Below are 19,663 nucleotides of genomic sequence, written 5' to 3'. Positions count from 1 at the left end.
CATGATTTGTTGGATGATATGAGTAGGAAAATCAAATTTATGTAAGGTAGCTTGAAGGAAATCCCAACTCACTCTATCATATGCCTTCTTAAGGTCATTTTTCAATGACATGGTTCTCGTAGCAATTTTATCCTTAGATATAAAATGAAGAGTCTCTTGTACAAGGATACTGTTAAAAAAAAAATCTACAAACATCTTCATGCAAGATAACAATTTGTATTTAATATATATGTGTTAACCTTTTCAAAATGAATTAAACTAAAAATACACCTATTTACTTTAAAAGTATTACCTAATTATTAGTATAAAATTGTACAGAAAAACTAATCAACTCCTATATATTAAAAATAAATTTTTATCTTATACGAGAGTCTCTTTATGATTTTTCCTTCGACGAGATGGATTTTAAGAATTTTTTTTAACTTCTTATCCAATTCAGTTTTTATTTATCATAATTATTTATAAATTAAATTTTAATATTTTTAAAATAAATTATTAATAAGTAAAAATAATATTGCATGATAATACAAATTATTTATCATAAATGTAAAATATAATTTATATGTTTAAAAATATTATTTATACAAATTTTAAATATAATTTATATATTCAAACATAACACTTATTTATATATATAATTAATACCTATATATTAAGTACGAATCTTTATCTTGTACGAGAGTATTTTTTATGGATTTTTCTTCAACAAGAGGGTTTTTAAGAATTTTTTATAACTTCTTATTTGATTTAGTTTTTATTTATCATAATTATTTAACTTAAATTTTAATATTTAAAAAAAAATCATCAATAAATGAAAATAATATTATGCTATAATATAAGTTACTTATCTTAAATCTAAAATATAAATTTATATGTTTAAATATAAATTATTTATCATAATTATTTATGAATTAAATTTATATATTTAAATATTTAAAAATATCTATTTATACAAATTTTAAATATAATTTATATATTCAAACATAATATTTATTTAAATATATAATTATTATAAATTTTAATTATATATATATGACATCCTTGAACTCACATATTAATATAAGCATATAACTTGGAAGAAAAAAAAAAGGAACAAGATTTTCAAAAGAGAAGGTTTACTGAACAAAACAATAGTACTCAAGAGAGATATCACATAACGAGCTAGAACTAAAATAATATGCTAACATAAGTATCTAATAAAATAACATCAATGAAAACTAACATCATGTTCTAAACATGAATAAATGGCAAAAATTCAAATCCTAATTACCACTTCGATGTCATATTCTATTAGAGGACAAAATTTATCACAAGGTCTAAGTCTTGTCTCTAACATTGTCAACCTCATGATGATCCTCACCTACAACAAGATGCACTAGAACATAACCAAGAAAATGGCAGTTAAAAGAATCTCACCCTGGCTCTCGAAATTAAACATATCTAAATAGCCAAACACATAAAATAAGGTTTAACAATTCAAATATAACATAGCATATTTAGTCACAAAATCACAACATAGTTTTAACATACATGATGCAATGGACATAAAGTTCAATGTACATATGCATATGATGTCAGCAAAATCACATCAATGTACATTGCACTCTACATTAGAAGGAGATATATCAGGGTGCGTTAAGACAATAATGTTATGCAAGTTTCATTCCATGCACACAAACAAATAAAATTAGGGCTCCCAAATCTAGTTGTCTCCAAGATTATGAATCCTCAAGCTTTTACACAAGGTGGACTTTTCCTAGAAACGTATTTCGCATCGTACCTATAAAAACACTTATGCATATGATGCATGTCACACACAAGACCTAATGCAATTATCATGTTGTCACATTATCACAATATCAAAAATACATATTATAACACACATTACTCACATCACTACTAGGCCAACATGTCCAGACTTTAACCTTGCTAAGTCTCAACTTAAACTTCACATCAGGTAATCATCACATGGTTCACACAGAAGCACAATACATTGTATCCCACAAGAGTCAAATTTTTGCAGTTCAAACACAACAATGTCCATAACATCATCTAATAACACCTCAAGATAGAATAATTATGAAATCACCTAATCATATGATAATACCTCAATATCATTGTTACTAATAAATCAACATTATACTAAGCATTTAATTAATAATTTAACTAATCTCGCAATGTTATTGATATCATAGATTAATTCCTTAGGCATTATTATCACTAAAACACCTCAAGTTGTTTACAATCAACTCACATCATAATTCACAAATTGTATTTTCATAACTAATCTTCTATGACCTCGTTTGGTCCAAACACAATATCTAGAGTTGTATTCATGCAATCAAGTTGATCTTAATTTTTGTTAGAAAACTAAGACAATTATCCACAACTTTTATGTTGACCTAAGGTTGATTATGTCATATACTATTTTTAAAAATTACAAAACTATAGTTTTTCAGCCTCAATCTGACAACTTGACTTTCTCTCACTGGTTTGATCATAATTTGAGTTGTAAACCTCATTTTTTGATGATTCCAATGGCACTGAAAAGCTAGCATCCAAAGGTATAATTCATATAAGATCAGAAAACCTAATTATGAAATTATCATGCACTGTGTGACATTTTTTGCACCTAGTGTAGAGAGGACAAAACCTACTCTAGAACACCTGCTCACAACATGATTGAGGTCTCGCTCGATATGAAATTACATATGAATAACGTCAAATAGTACTTGACAAGGTCCATTTGACGCTTGATGCAAAAGGACTAGGGAACATAATGAATTATCATGCTTGACACCATAAATATGCCCTTGGCACAACACTAATTCGTGAAAAACTTGCAAAATGTGTGATAATTGCACGTTACAAAATTCAAACCCCAAAACTCCAAACTTATTGGTAAAATTCACAAAAGGCCCAATACTACTCCATTATACCATCAATTGCTCTAATCAAACATCAATTTTAACTATTCATTCGATTAACATTAATCTTCACTTTACTTTATAAATCAAGGACTTCTAACAAGAATTACAAGTACTAACAAATTCCCAAACAATTCAAATTACAAAAAATTAACTACATATATAATTCAAACATCACATATAACGAACATAAGAAGATTATAAAACACAAATTCATAACACAATTCAGAGTTGGGAATTCTCCCTCAAGAAGACAAGAATAGACAAGAAATTGAGGGTCAATTTCTCTACCCATAGATATCCCACATCCTATAGTAAGATTACTCACTCCCTTTTTACCTCAACAAATACTAGATGTAGGATGCGAATTTCTAGGATGATCTCTAACAGTCTTTGGTTCTTCTAGTTTTTTAGCGCACAAAAATACAAAGAGAGAAAATGAGAAACATGAAACTAAAAACTGACATAACCCTTTCTTAACTCTTAACTCACATTTAACTTTCCAGTAAAATTGTTAAACCATGGTTGCATTTTCCTTCCCTTAAAATATTTAAAAATATATAATTAATCAATGAAGAAAACATATTTTATTCAATTAAAAAGCCCTCAATTAAACAACCCAAATAGTTATTATAAAACTATTATGAATTTATTAGCAAAAATCTTGGAATGTTAAAATATACAAGAAATAGTTTATCTGTACATTATACAGACTAAAATATTAGTTAGTATAAACCCTAAACCCTATATATATTAAATTTTAGTTGTTAAATTAAAAAATCTTAATACATAAATTAAATTTATAAATTTTTAAAATTTAAAAATATTTAATATTTTATTTTATTAATTTAAATTGATGAATAATTATAAAATAAAATTATTTTATACATTACTTTACATCAAAATAATATATAATTTTTTAAAATTTTTAAAACTTTATAAATTTAATTTATCTATTAAAATTTTTTAATTTAATAATTATATCATTAAAATTTAATATAAAAATAAGTTATTGATTTAAATTATTAAATAGAATAAATAAATCGAGATCAACTCTTAAATATAAATGTCGTCCCTAATAGTGTGTTTAGATGGAGAATTTAAATGGAGTAATTCATGTATTTGAAGAATTTCAAATTCTTTGAAGTGAAATACCTTGTTTGGATAGAGAATTTATAAAAAAAAATTAAAATTTAAGTATTTATTGAATTCCTTGAAATAGTAAAATTTCAAATTTTTCCAAAAAAGTAAGAATTTGAAATTCCTCATATTTTTTTCTTTTTATTTCACTTATATATTTTATCTTATATCTTATCTCTTTATATTTTTAATTATTTAATATTCAAAAAAATATTTTTAAATTTACTAAATATTATTTAATATTAATTTTTAAAATTACTAAATATTTAAAAATTAACTAATATTTATTTTTATAAAATTTAATTTAAAACTTTTAATATATAAATATATTTTTAAAATTAACTTTATTATGATGGAATCAAATTATTATATCCAACTTAATAACTTAAAATTTAAAAAATTTTAAATTAACTTATCTAAACAAAATATTATAAAAAATAAAAATTCAAATAATTCAAATACTAAAAAATTTAAAATTTCTTTGGATTTGTAAAATTCTTTATCCATTTATACTACAATTTGTCATGGGAGGTACCTCAAGTCTCAACGAAGCAAGTAAATCCGTCCCTCCATAGCTATGCTCTCAGCTAGCGCTACTTGTGCTCACATTCACCGCAGTACTACCACAACATGCGTAGTCCTTAACTTCCTCTCTTTCATTATCTTCTTCAGTGACAAAACGAGCATTTTCACGTTCTTCCGCACACTCTTGCAACTGCAGCGCAAACTCAAGCATCCAAACGACGTCGTTCATCGACGGCCTCTTCGTCCCATCCTCTAACAAACAACTCACTCCAGTCTCACAAAACTTCTTAAAGCATTCCGGCGCGATGCTCCCCTTCAACGTGGGGTCCACAATCTGGGACATAATCCCGCTTTGGTAACAGCTCCTGGCCCAATTAGCAAGTGACACCTGTTCCATCTGGGCGTTGCGGATCAGAGGTGGCCTAGCGCACAATATCTCAAACAACACAACTCCAAAGGAATACACGTCAGACTTTTCCGTCAAACGGTACCGTTTATAATACTCTGGGTCCAAATATCCGAAGCTGCCCTTCACGGCGGTGCTCACATGGGCCTTGGACATGCCCATGGGCCCAATTCTGGAAAGTCCGAAGTCGGAAACCTTGGCAACCCATTTATCATCCAACAAGATGTTGCTGGTTTTCACATCGCGGTGGATAATCATGTGCTTCGCGCCTCTGTGGAGATAATGCAGCCCACGCGAGGCGCCAATGCAAATCTTCAAGCGTTGCTTCCACGAGAGAGGGGGGTTATGGTGTTGTAGAGATGCTCGCGGAGGTTGCCACGTGCCATGAAATCGTAGATTAGTATCATCTCATTGCTATCGTTGCAGAGCCGATGAGGGAGACGAGATGGAGGTGGCGGAGCTGCGAGAGCTTCTCGATTTCGTTCATGAACTCTTGTGCCCCCTGCTGCGAATCCGGTTTCAAGCGCTTGATGGCCACCGGAGTGAGACCGCCGTCGATGTGGCCTTTGTACACGTGGCCGAATCCCCCGACGCCGATGATCAGGACCTCGTCGAAATTGTTGGTGGCGTATTTGATGTCCATGAGGGAGAAGCGGCGACAGAGATCGGACGGTAGGGAGTAGTTCTGCGTGGTGGTTGACTTGGATTTGTAGTCCTTGCTCTTCGTATTAGTGGTTCTCTTGCGTCGGAAGAACACGACAGAGGAGGTCAAAACAACGTCGAATACCACCCCCATGACGATGCCAATTATCGTCCTTTCGCTTTCGCTGCTCTGTGGAGTCTGAAGTGGTTCCGGCTTAGGTCCGGCTAGGTTGTTAGACCCGGCCTCGCTTATTTTGAATATCTCCACACCGTTCAAGCATGCGTTGCTACTACTCGCATAGGGCTGCATTTGGAGGAAGAGATTAACCTTTCTCTGAGTGTCATTCTTGGGAATCAAGACAGCGTAATTCTTTTGCACCGCGAGACCGTTCTGTTTCTGGCTCCATCCCATGACACCAGCTTGGTCCTCAGCCAACTCACTACCTATGTAAAAGTGGAAGGATCGCAAAAGTGGAGCCTGAGCATGTAAGTGAAACCAGAATCAACGGGGAACACTCATGTCAACTTGAGTGTTTTGTTGCGAGTGGCGTTTGTGTCCATGTCACGCACCGTTCTGTACAGTTTTTTGGGCGCCACGTAATCAGGATTCACGGTTATGTTCATCTTGCTATCCAAATCACCCGGTTGACCATTACTCTGTGGAGCTTTTCCTTTGATTAGGTAATCTTCATCATGACCAGCCCAGTTCCTGAACAAACCGGTGTCGTTTCGTGGCGAAATTCCTTGCCCTCCGACTTTGATTCTATACTCTGTCTGAAGCGCAGTGTTGGTTCTAACGCCGAAGGGCGTGTCACTCCCCACCAGCTTGAAGCCTGTGTCATTTGCTGACGTGTAATACAGATCGCCCGGCATGGAAAGTACTTCGATTCCGTTGATGAAAGCGTAGGAGTTTGGTTGTGACGGAGTGAAGCTGAGGTTGAGCCTATCACCGTCCACGTTGATGATGTATTCTTTGAAGACGGTTTTTGTCTTTTCTGCATCGGCGTTTAGGGAGGCATTAAAAGCGTTGAGGAGGGTGAATTGGTTGGAATGAACGGTGAAGGATGCGTCGGTGCGGGGAAAGTAAGGGTAGGAAGCAGGGTAAAAGAAGAGACGAAGGAATTTGGGGCCTGGAGAGACGGGGAAGGAGTAATTGAATTGGGAACGGGACAAGCGTGCTGTGGTGTAGGGGACTTGATTGCTGGAAGGGGATTGTGTTGTTGCATTCGCTGAAACGGTGCCGTCTTGATGGGATAAGAAGAGATTTGAATTTGTATCCCCAGCCGCCCATGTCCTTTCACCGTCGAAAGATTCAATGGTGGTCCCGCAGCTGATGGTGAAGCGGTCCACTGGTTTGTATGCTTGAAGGTGTGTGGAGAGGAAGAGAATGGTCATGGTGAGTGCGAAGGAGGTGACAGTGATACTGTTGAACCTCATGGTTAACGGTGGGAGACAATATGCCGGTGAAGTTGTGAAGAGTTTTTATTATGATCATAGTAGTTGCTACTTGCTAGGAAGCGCGAGAGGAAGTTTCAGAGAATGACGGTGAAACAAGGGAAGTGGCAAAACACGGCTCAATAATAATGAGAGAATTTCTACCGTACCCTCGCTAAAAGAAGGATGGCACCGGTACTGTCGATGACGTGTTGATGATATGTCATTTACATGTAAATTTAAATCATTTATAATTTTATAATTATTTAAAATTTACATATCCACGTCAATTAAAATGAAATTCAGGTTTTTTAATTTTTTTTCGGAGTGTTTGCTTCGTGTTTCTTCCTTCTTCTTTTTTTCGAAATGTTTGCTTCGTGTTTTTTCCCTCTCAGCGGGCCGGCGAGCGGGACGGCGAAGGCGCGGAGACCGCGATTGCCGGCGATTCGTGGAGGAGGAGCGTGGCAGAGAGGGAGAGGACATCAAAGCAACCGTGGAAAGTGACGCTGGCGCCGGGAGTGACGGAGGGTTGATGGAGAGTGACGTTGGTGACGGTTCCCAGGGCCTCGACCACGTCGCTTCCGCCCGATTTCTAAAATAAAAGGGGTCATAGCGGGCTCGGTGGATTCTTGTGGATGGAGATCTGGGACCTCAAGAAGCTATTGTTTATCCTGGGCTTGCTCTTTACCAAGCAACTGCAGGATATGTAAACCCTGCATTACACAAGACTGAGATTAATATGGAGGCTAATATGTATGGATGATGTTCTTTAGCCTTCAAACTTTTGTCCAAGTCAATGACCAGTTTTGATTGTCCAGAAATGCGAGCAGCAGGTTATGGAATTGAAGCTCAGTTCCAGCTTCCTGTTCTGGTGGATGATTTTATGCAAACATCTCATCCCACAGATAGTCTCTTTAACAGGCCTGGTTTCCTGTGCTTTAATTTCCAACCAGCGCATGATGGTATGTAGCATTCTAATTATATTGGGAATGTGATTTGTTGTATACTTTATTTGAATAGGACTACAGGAAATTTGTTTGTATTCTTCAAAATTTGATTTAAGAACATGCTTAATTTGAATGATGCCTATGCTGAAATTTGAATGCCAAACCTATTTTTTTAAGGTTGGGGTGGAGTTGGAATAGGGATGTAGGTATCTTGCATATACATGATTGTTTCCTCAATTTTCCTATATTTGTAAATCCCAATATTGCCATATTCTAATGAACATTAGAGAAACTGGGAAAATAAAAATTAAAGGGTACAGCTTGTTTATTTTCTTTATATCATATAGCGTGACTAAGTCTCTCAAATATGATGGTACTTTATCCTTTTGTTGTGCTAAGTATCAGCTCCCAACATAAGCTAGGTGATGAATAAAAGAGTACTGTCCATGAATTACTGGATGAAGGAGATGAGTATATTGAAGTTGTGTATTGTGCTTGAAGTCTGTTTTAGTCAGCATTGGAAACTTACATAATGTTGATCATGAGTAAACATTCTGAACTTGTGATTGGTGGTGTTCTTTAAGCTGCATTCTAGCATTTTTGTCCTGTATATAATAAATAGTTCATTGTTTTTCCTGTATCTCAGATGTTATTTATGAAAAATGTTCCAAATTGTCACATTCAAGATGGGTAGCAAGATAAATTATATTATTATTGTTTGACCAACTTGTAGTCGACTTCTTTCATTTATATTAGTAGTACTTGGCTCAAAGGAATGCCAAGGTGGAAAAAAACATGTTCAGATGCTTTTAGGAGAATGCTTATTTGCCTAAATAAGAACAAGGATATTGTTTGAAATTTAAACTTAGTTTACTGTATTTGGTATTTCATGAAAATTTTCATTTTTTCATTCATGAGTATGATTGCATTGAGATTGAATTAGTGTCAATTCTGCTTTGAGAGTCGTCCTTAGTGCAAAGTTTTTAACAGCAGGTCCTTGGATCGATGAAATGCTGGTACAAGATCTATGAAGACTTTGATGCGAAGAAGGAAGCAAAATCCCAAAAGTAAACCTTTGCCACCTTCCAAGAGGTTAAGGCTTGAGGTGCAGAGAGTTTTGAAAGAAAGGGTCCAGGATATTGCAGATAAGAAAGGCATCAAGCTGCGGTTTTGTAATCTCAAGGAATGTGAAAGTCACATTCACAGTGTAGATAGCCCATGTGCAAAATATACGGGTGGAGATAGGGTGGCCGCTTGGTGTTCCATTTGTTCATCCCCATGATTTACCTAATAAGGCAAAGCTGGGTTTTCTTGAAGCATATGAACCTGGTTGGACAGAAGCCCATCAAAACTCAGACAGGCTAGTCAACACTAGGCTAACTTTAACTGTAACTCTCCTTTTGCAAGTTTCATGTCCATATGCATATTCTACTTTTTATTTAAAACTGTTAAACGGTTGTAGCGTATCTAAAGCTAAGAATATGCATATTTTTTCAGGGTGATGAAAAGATTAAGGGAAGTTGAAGCTTAACATAAATAATTAATTCACATGATTGTAATTTAACCAAATTCTCTTCATTACCCAATCAATGTGTTCCATGCTACGATTATCAACATGAATAATGTTTAACACTTTTTATTTACATATCAAAAGAACCAGGGAGGTTTCCGATCCTTTGTCATATTGTCCTTTTGTCAGAGGGCTAAAATCCTTTGTCACATCCTTTTGTATTTACTTAGTTGCTTAAGACTTGTAACAATGCATATTTATAATTTTTTAATTATTTAAAATTCACATCCACATCAGATAAATGGTTAATATGAAGTTTATTTTTTTTTTTTGGAATCTTTCTGTTTCTTCCCTTTCTGCCGGCCAGCGAGCGGAGCGGCGAAGGTGGAGACTGCGATTGCCGGCGAGTCGTGGAGGAGGAGCGTGGCGGAAAGGGAGAGGACATCAAAGTGGCCGTGGAAAGTGACGGTGGCGCCGGGGGTGACGGAGGGTTGACGGGTAACATACCAACATGCCAAATTCGAAAACTCCTTCATTTTCAGAGAGTAGAGACCCATAAGGTTGGGTAACTATCGAGTTACAATAAAAGACACAGAAACCAAGCATTGATTGTGTTTTTGCATATCTCAAAGTTTTAGGCCAAATTAAGAATACCCAGAAAGGAAAAAAATGATCTTGCTGACTCAACATGTGCACCCACTATCCACCTTTTCCTCTACCTATAAGTCCAACCCTCCATTGCACCCCCGTGTTGGTTTTGTTGTGCCTACCCCATTTTCTCAAGTGTTAACCATGCCCATTTGCAGAAGGAGGCCTCACAGGAGGAGGAACTTGAGCAGATGTGCCTCTTCCCTCTGCTGCAGCACAGGCTCCATAGCCACCTGACCTAGGTAAGGTTTGCTTGTGTTGTTTGTTACTGCTTTTTTGGATTTTGTGAAGGGTTTGGTTGATGAATATTGAATAGTGTTGAAAAGTTTGAAAATTGTGTTGGAAGTGCAGAAAGAGAGTGATGGTGTAGCTGCTGCACCGGGTGAGAGTCCTGATCTATAGACTCTTTTCAGAAGATTCTGGAAGGTAGCAACTCCTTACTGGTCTTCAGATGACAAGGTGCCAGCTAGGTTGCAGCTTGCTGGTGTTTTTGCTCTCACTTTGGCCACCACTGGAATCAGTGTTGGCTTCAATTTCTTGAGGAGAGACTTCTTCAATGCACTTGCTAGTAAGTTCATGAGTGTTGGAAGGTCCCACATCACTTGCCTCAATTCTTGGGCTGCAACTTATTTATATGTTATGCAATTTTAGTTAATGTCAATTGTTTTAGGATAGAATCTAACATAGTATTTGAGTCTATAAGTTCATCTTGGTAAGGCATATGTAGAGGGGGTGTTGGAAGGTCTCATATCGCTTGCCTCAATTTTTGGTATGCAACTTATATATTTATTGGACAACTTCACTTAGAAGTTGCTTGAATACAAGTTAGAGGTGCTTTTGAGAACCTCTCTACCGAGAACAAAGTTATTTTCGGCAGAACAATTCTTAAAAACACTTCTAAACTTGTATTCAAACAAGTTCTTTATGTCAATTGGTTTTAAGATGAAATCTAACAATGAGTATATGTGGACATAATTGCTTTTGTTTATTTTCCATTTACCATCTATTTGGGCATATAGTGTTGCTTGGATGTGAGGTTTTCTGCTGTTTTTGTTTAGTTAGCTGTTTACTTTTGTATGAAGTGGCAACAAGAAACTTAGCCTTTTCGAATTTATTAATGCAAGATAAGGATCAGGAGCAATTCACGAAGCAACTACTTTACTACTTGGGTGGCTTTGCTGGAGGAATCCCGGTGAGCACATTGCTGCACTTTCTTAGGTATAGCTCTGCTATACTTTGCTTTAGTTCTTAGAGTGATGTGTACTGTCCTATGATCCAGCATCTTAGTTTGAAAGAAACAAGAGTGAAAAAAAAAATACTAACTCATGAATGGATTGCGTAAATGTTTTTGAAAGTTATACCGTGATAGGGGCTTGGGTGTTATTGGGTGCATAAGTTGGACATCAAGTTGTATGGAATGCTTGATGGAGTACTTCTCTGGCTCTCGGTTCTCCCCCATTGACAACTAGCTTTTAAGGGAGGGTTCTCCAAGTGTTTGGGTGCTTATCACACCCTTTCATGTTTTGGAGCTTTATCTGTCATATGAGGACTTAGACAATAGATAAGATGAATTTTCCTCCTTTGATCTTTTTGGAAGTAATTTCGTTTCTTAATGCATTGTAGCATATCTTCTGAATCTGTAATTGATATTCAAATGAACGAAATCCTGGTTTTATAAATATTACATGAAGATTTTATCCCAAATAAAAAGGAAAAATAATGTAAGGGAAATACATGACTATTGTATGGTAGCAATTTTGATGAGGTTTCTTAGTTAATGACTTAGTTGTTTTTGAAGCAGCTGTCAACAGGTTTATGTAGGTCTGTAAAACAATTACACTGATATTCCATCTCCTTCTCTTTTTCTCAACTATTTTTTATTATGAATAGAAACAAGATTTATGCATGCCCTTCTGTATTGTTTTAGTTTGTCATACCCTTATTCCAATCTTCTGCACATGTTTCTAACTTTGTTCATCATTTCATTGCAGTTTTTTGTTTTGAGAGATTATGCAAGAGAAACACTTTCTTTGAGATGGAGGTCTTGGATGACAAGCTATTACATGGATCGCTATTTGAAGAATCAGACTTTCTATAAAATTCAATCACAGTCAATCATTGATAATCCAGACCAACGAATTGTAGATGATCTAAGTTCTTTCACTGGGACATCCCTTGCTTTCTCCCTGACTCTCTTTAATGCTGCTGTAGACTTAGTCTCCTTCTGTTAGACCTGCAATATGATACACATTGAAGGAGGCCAAGACCAGAAATAATAGATACAGCAGCTGATAATTAGATAGAATCTAATTAACTTGAATCCAATTATGATACATATAGATAAGATCTGTTCGGATTTGTTTCTGTTATTTAGTCTCACTCACTCCTTTATTCAGTTTTGTTATTTTGATTATTAGAAATAAAATTTCTACCATTTTTTTTTGTTAAAAAATTGATTCTTTGCTACCATCTTTTTTTTCAACTAAAATAAACAATTTTCTACTTACTTAACCTGTTGGTCTAAATTGGTATTAAAAACATGTTATTCTTAATTGTTTAAAAAAAACGTTTATTTTCTTTACAAAAATCTCTCTATTTTTTAAGAAGTAAATCTTATTTGAAAAATCACTTTTTAAAAAATTAGTTTTTTAAAATTGTTTTTTTTTTAATTTCAAACAAACTAAGTCAATATCATATCTACAATTTTCATTCCGTAATGTTTGATTTCACAATTTTAGTTCTTCAATCAAGTGAAATTTACAATTTTGGTTCAAATATTAGATACACATTAGTTAACTATTAAAATTATAATATTAATTATGATCTTATGTAAAAAACATGACATTAAAAATACACCAATTAATGTATACCTATTATAAAGATAATAAATTTTGGTGACTACCATTTTAGTTTTCATTTTTATATTAGACACTACTATCCATATATTTAATAAAAAAATTTATTTCAAAAATAAATTTTTTTTTGTATTGGACACTATTATCCTTATACTTATTAAAAATTCTTTAAAAATGTTTTAAAAAATAAGTATATAGAAGCACAAAGTATTTCTTTTCTTATTAATTATATATAATAAACAAGCATGTACAATGGCCTGATTTAAAATTTATTTTTTAAAAATTCTTTTGTTGAAGAAGAAAAGTCTCTAAAGATGCTCGTAGATAAGATAGATATATGTGTTTAATAAGTAAAGGTTAATTAATAAATAATTATAAAAAAATAAAAGTTAAATTGGATAAAAAAAATTTAAAAAAAAATCTCTGACAAATTAGATAGTTATCTATAAAATAATATTTCATAATTGTACATTATTTTAATTTCTTATGTAACTCAAATTTTAGTTATCACATATATCCTACTAAATAATTTTTACTATCATTTAAATAATTTTGATGAGAAAAATTTAAAGTTTTTTTAAAATTTAACATGTAATTGAATTTTGATTTATCAAATTTATCTTTAAATTATACTTTAATATTTTTTAAAATAAATTCGAGAAGAAAGCTTTTACGATTTGTTTAATATTAGCAATATGTGATGTTAGTTTTATATATCTTAATTTTGACAATAACATAAAATATAAGGTTACTTAATACAATATCTAAAAGAGTTTATATATACTTCGTCATTTTCAGATTGTTGGGTGATAAATATTATTTCTTTATCTTGAAATGTGACACCCTTCTACCCCATAATAAATAAGTAACCACAATAAGAATAATTCAATAAATATAACATCAAGAAGGGTCCACATATTTTTATAAAAACTCATAGGTTCACAAGTCTTGAAATAAATAGAAATAATAATAATAATAATAATAATAATAATAAAGTTTTACTCTTAAAAGAAAATTATCAAGGTCTCTCTAAAAAAAAAGAAAGGAATCCAAAATTTACAAATATAAGGTGAATATAAAACTCTTATAAATAAGTCTCCTCAAACGACAAATAATCATTCATAACTAAAACATCCTAAATTCATGCCCCAATGTCACATCCTATCAGAGCAGAACCCTTTCCCTTTAGAACTCAACACTATGAGTGCCTTCATCTTCACCTAAAAGAAAACCACATAAAAACAGGACGGTGAGAGATAGATAACATCATATATGAACATAGAGCTACCCAATTCCCACCCCACACCGTGCACCAAAATATCATCATTAAATATAAACAACAAATACATCTCATATAATTACCAAACATCATTTTTTTCAATCATACAAACTTTCATACACATGCTCACTATATGCTCATGCACATCTCCTCTCCTAAGAGTCTCAACTTGGCACTCCGCACAATGGGCGTACCTCGTCAATTCCCTTAGTTGTTGCCAATGCGGGCATACCGTTCTCACACCCTCCCAGGGCCGGTATGTTGCACGGTTAAACACCCAGCGGCCCGTGCAAAGGCAATCCACCCATCGTTAAACCCTCTGTGGCCGGTGAGCTGCGTAGTTAAACACCCAACGGCCCACGCATGGAATGCCTCCCGTCATGGTCCCCCCTGTCTCAACCCCTCTCTGGGCCCAGGGTCCAATGCAATATAGCCACGTCTGGCTTCTCAAGCACCACATGCAACTCATAAGTCTCATGCAACTCATGCATCCCACGTAACTCATAATTAATGCATCTCAATTATATAATATCATCACATGTCAATAAAAATCCATGCAATTTCATCCTCACATGCTAGGCACCTATCATTAAGTTATCAACATCATAGATCACAAATTTTCACATAATTCTTCACACACATCACAATATCTATGACATTCAGTTAATAATTTAACCATAACTCGAGATATACATATCCTTTCTAAGTGATCCCAACTCCATTAGAATCCTAACATCAATATATACAACTTTCATGAAGAACAAAAATCCTAATAAAGTCGTTTAGGTTACCATTCAGGGCTCACAAAAAATGATGTTGTGGTTCGCACACAGATTGGAAGGCTCAAATTTCAACTCACATAACTTGATCAAATCTTAATATTTTTACACGATTCTTGTGTCTAAATTGTATCCCCAGATGTCTAGTTTCTAACGAAACAAACGGCACTCGATTTGGATAACTACACAGAAAGATATCACAAAATTACAAACGTATGTCGGGGTCCCGACGCCCAAACCTGGCGCTGAGCGCCAAAATCACTGGAAGTCTGGCGCTGGGCGCCGAAAACTGGCGCTGAGCGCCCAAATTTCTGCCCAGACTCCCCTCTGTGAAATTAAACCTGCGTTTTACGAGTTCCAACATGGTTTTTTACCAATTTTCACTACTTCTACACCCCGTTGTTCAGTTTAACTCCATTTATATTCTTTATACGTTCCAAATCAATCCATACACATCTCAAGCCTCAAAAATTGGTTTCCATTGGTTTTACAAAAAAAAATCTAAACTCTTCTTAACACATAAAATTCAAGTCATCAAATTTAAGGATAAAGAATTAACAAGAAAGCCCCAACGGAATTCAAAGACAATTCAAGAAATAAGTTCTTCCAAATGAATTAAGAATTTAGAACATCGATTGCACAGATAATCATTCAGAATTTTAAATAGAGTTCCTAGAGGGACTTAGGGATTGCCCTCACTACCCGAGCACCCCTATATTCACATATGAAGAAACCCATCTCCCCCGTACCTTAAGGATGAGCAAAAGACGAATGCTCTTGGTGTGATCTAAGATTGTTCCTGAGTACTCTTCCTTAGAGCTCTTTGTTTCTCCTCTTTTTTTTTCCTAACCCTTCATAACGTAAATGAGGCAGATAGGGTTAACACCACCTGACTTCTTTCTTAAAATTAATCCATTGGGCTGGGTCAACCCAACCCATTTTCCTTCTCTTCTAACCCACTTCTTTTTTTCCTCAAAATAATTAAATAAAATAAATATATGTATATTATAAAATATTTTTCCTCTATAATAATAATATATTTCTGACCCAAAATATAATAATATAATTTCAATAATAAAATATCATATAAAATCAACCTTCTCTTAAAACATATACATATTTATTTAAAAATGCTAATAAAAATACTTATTTAATACGTACAAAATAATTGTCCAAAATAATAATTATTTAAAACGTACAAAATAATATTCCTCTATAATTATTAAAATAATTATGACCAAATACCATCTAATAATAATAATAATAATAATAACCTTTTTGAAAATTGGGGTGTTACAATACTCCTCCCCTTTTAAGAAATTCGTCCTCGAATTTCTGAAATGAAGAGGTTCGACTATGACTCCTTCATTAAACTCAAGATTCTTCCTAAACTTCCTAGGCAAATCCACAACAAAGTCTAGACGCATTATCTCACCTCCAAACAGGGACATCTAAAGGCTACAAAAGTCCTAAAAGGCTTATGATGTTCTGTCTTAGACTTATATCATACTAAACATGAGTACACAAACTTCCTCTCCTCCTCTCTTCACCTTAGGCCACCACGCTTCCGCTGTGTCACTCTATACATGTTAATAGCTCCTAAATGGATGCTAAGAGTACTCTTTTGTCCTTCCTCTAAGATCATCTCTTAATTCGGGATTACTAGGCACCCAAATTTTGTTCTTGCACCTCAAAACAACGTCGATTCCTACTCAGAAAAGGTTACCTATACTCCTATCAATCTTCTTCACTTGGTTCACTAAGAAAGGATCTGACTCCTGGGCTTTTTCTAATCTCATCCATTAATTCACTAGTCACTTTCGACATACTCAATTCAATGCTTCTAAGGGTAAGCTCACAGATCAAGCTTAAGTTTGTAAACTCTTCAATCAAATCCAACCTTAAATCATCAAAGACGATAGATGAAAGATCATCCTACTCAAGGTATCTACCATAATATTAGCTTTTTCTTTTATGACCCTCTCTAAAGATCAACCACCTAAGCATAAGTGCACTAGGTACACATACTAGATCTCAAAGTCTTACCACTTCATCTATACCCGAGATAAACACTTATCCATTATCTTGTTCTATAGTCTCATATCTTATCACCAAAATGAATCAACAAATTATGTTCCTCCAATTTTCCTTCAACAATCCACTAGTTATTCGAGTCATACATAGTCTCACACTACTAAGGATAACCTCATAAGTCAAGCTTAAGTCCCTAATTTGAACTAAAAGATCCATCTCTCTAATCATAAGGAAAAGCAAATATAAAAGGTTTCCTACTCAAAGCATCGATCACCACATTGGCTTTACCTAGATAACAACTAAGATTAAAATCCTAGTCCTTAAGAAATTGCAACTATCTCCTTTGGTCAAAAGATATTGAAGGCTCTAATGATCACTAAATACCTCAAGCTTAGAATCATATAGGTAGTCTCTCCAACTCTTAGTATAAATATTACAACCGCTAACTTAAAGTCATGGGTAAGGTAATTCCTCTCATGATTTCTCAATTTCCTAGAAGCATAAGCTACTACCGTTCCTTCTTGCATCAACACTCCGCCCAAACCTATCTTAGAAGCACTACTATATACCATAAAAGGCTTACGAAAATCCAGTAATATTAGCTCTAGCCAACCTTTTATTAAGAGTTTGGAAGCTACTCTTATGCTTGCCATCCCACACAAAGGCAACTCCTCTTCCTCGTCAATCTAGTCTAAGGTAATGTTATATTAGGAATTTCCTCAATAACTCTCCTATAATAATAAGCTTATCTAAGAAAAATCTTAACCTCACTAACTGACTTTGGTATCTCCCACTTAAGCACAACTTCTACCTTAGATAGATCTATATTATACCTCCACTAAAATTACAGGACCTAGAAAACTCTTCTTATACAACCAAAATTCATACTTAGATAACTTAGCCTAAAGCTATCTTGGATAAATCCTCACTCTCAATTCCAATTTGATGATAGCACACCTTATGGTCAACCTTACTGAACACCTGCTAATTGATCCATAAGGTCATCTATCCTCATATCAACATACATGCATATCAAATCATATTAGAATATCTACTTCAAACAATCGATATATATCATTCCTAAGCATGTACGAATCAATCACCATTTACTCCATATAGCATGTACATGAACCAACTTTACCACATAACATCATACAATCTTAAACAACCTCTCGATCCACCTAACATCTCCGAATCATGACAAAAATCAATTTTTATCCTTGCATTGTCTAACGATTCAAAAATATCATGACACCATACATATCCCTTCAACAATGATCAAAGAAAATGATACCTAGAGAGTTATACTCATCCAAATGATCTCAAACCTATCTCAAAAGAAAGCTAAGAGAATAAGCTACAACTCCTATGAAGACATAAGATTCTAAAAAGATCATCTTCGTAGCTAAAAGTTTCAAAAAGCGTAGCAGATATATTCAGCGCTTACAGCTAGACCTTTGATAACCAAAGTAGCTATAACTGGAGTTCTAGACCTCCATTTTACCTGATTCCAATTCCATTGGAAAGATAACGTCCAAGGATACAACTTTTATGAAGACCATAAAATCTAAATCTGTCAATATGGTAGTCATAATGGCACAACAAAACTGCAGCGAAAATATCCTCTACACCAAACAGCAATAGTATATCAATATATCTAAGGCCACAAAAATACATCAACCCTTCCAAACTCATACCTCAACTTTATATTCAAGCTTCCCACTACAATCCTAAACCAAAACAACTCACATATTTAGCACAACAGACTTTGAAAATAAAACTCACATGCTACCTAGACCATAAACGGTAAACATGTCAACACCAACACTCAAGGGAATTACCAACATCTCAATCTGTCATCAAGGATATCAAAACTCCAATTCTCATATACAACCTCCTTGGATTCAATCGGTACAACTATAGATTCCAGAAACTCCGTTAACCGTAAACTCTCGACAAATCAATGTCTCACCCAAATCTAAGGTCCCAATAATTTCTAGTTGATTAGCAAGGCTTTCATCCACTACTACTGGCACATATGCTCGCATTACGAGCGATACCACTCAACCACTACTTCTTACGTAAGCAAGAAGTATCAAAACAAATAAGCAATCATGAATAGCATCAACTAAGCTATATCATGTCTTTCAGCCAAATTCTGAGAAAACAATATAAGTGTAAGCACAACACCAACAACACAAGGGAAACATCATCATCATCGTCATTATCCTTATCATAAAGCAAAACATATTCCATCATTCATCTACCAAATAAGCCTAGTAGACTCATAACTCACGGCCGATTGGATCGACCTGCTCTGATACCACTAAATGTGACACCCTTCTACCCCATAATAAATAAGTAACCACAATAAGAATAATTCAATAAATATAACATCAAGAAGGGTCCACATATTTTTATAAAAACTCATAGGTTCACAAGTCTTGAAATAAATAGAAATAATAATAATAATAATAATAATAATAATAATAATAAAGTTTTACTCTTAAAAGAAAATTATCAAGGTCTCTCTAAAA

General features: G+C 34.1%; 1 pseudogene; it reads right to left on the bottom strand.

Moving 5' to 3' along the window:
* Window positions 1-4,579: 4,579 nt before the first annotated feature.
* LOC145954136 (receptor-like protein kinase FERONIA pseudogene) lies at window positions 4,580-7,090 on the bottom strand (annotated as a pseudogene).
* Window positions 7,091-19,663: the final 12,573 nt, after the last annotated feature.

The sequence above is a fragment of the Cajanus cajan genome, chromosome 2, assembly GCF_000230855.2.
Source record: "Cajanus cajan strain Asha chromosome 2, NIPB_CcT2T_4, whole genome shotgun sequence".
Lineage (NCBI taxonomy): Eukaryota > Viridiplantae > Streptophyta > Magnoliopsida > Fabales > Fabaceae > Cajanus > Cajanus cajan.
The sequence above is the reverse complement of the archived record's forward strand: the minus strand, read 5'-3'. Positions and strand labels throughout refer to the sequence as shown.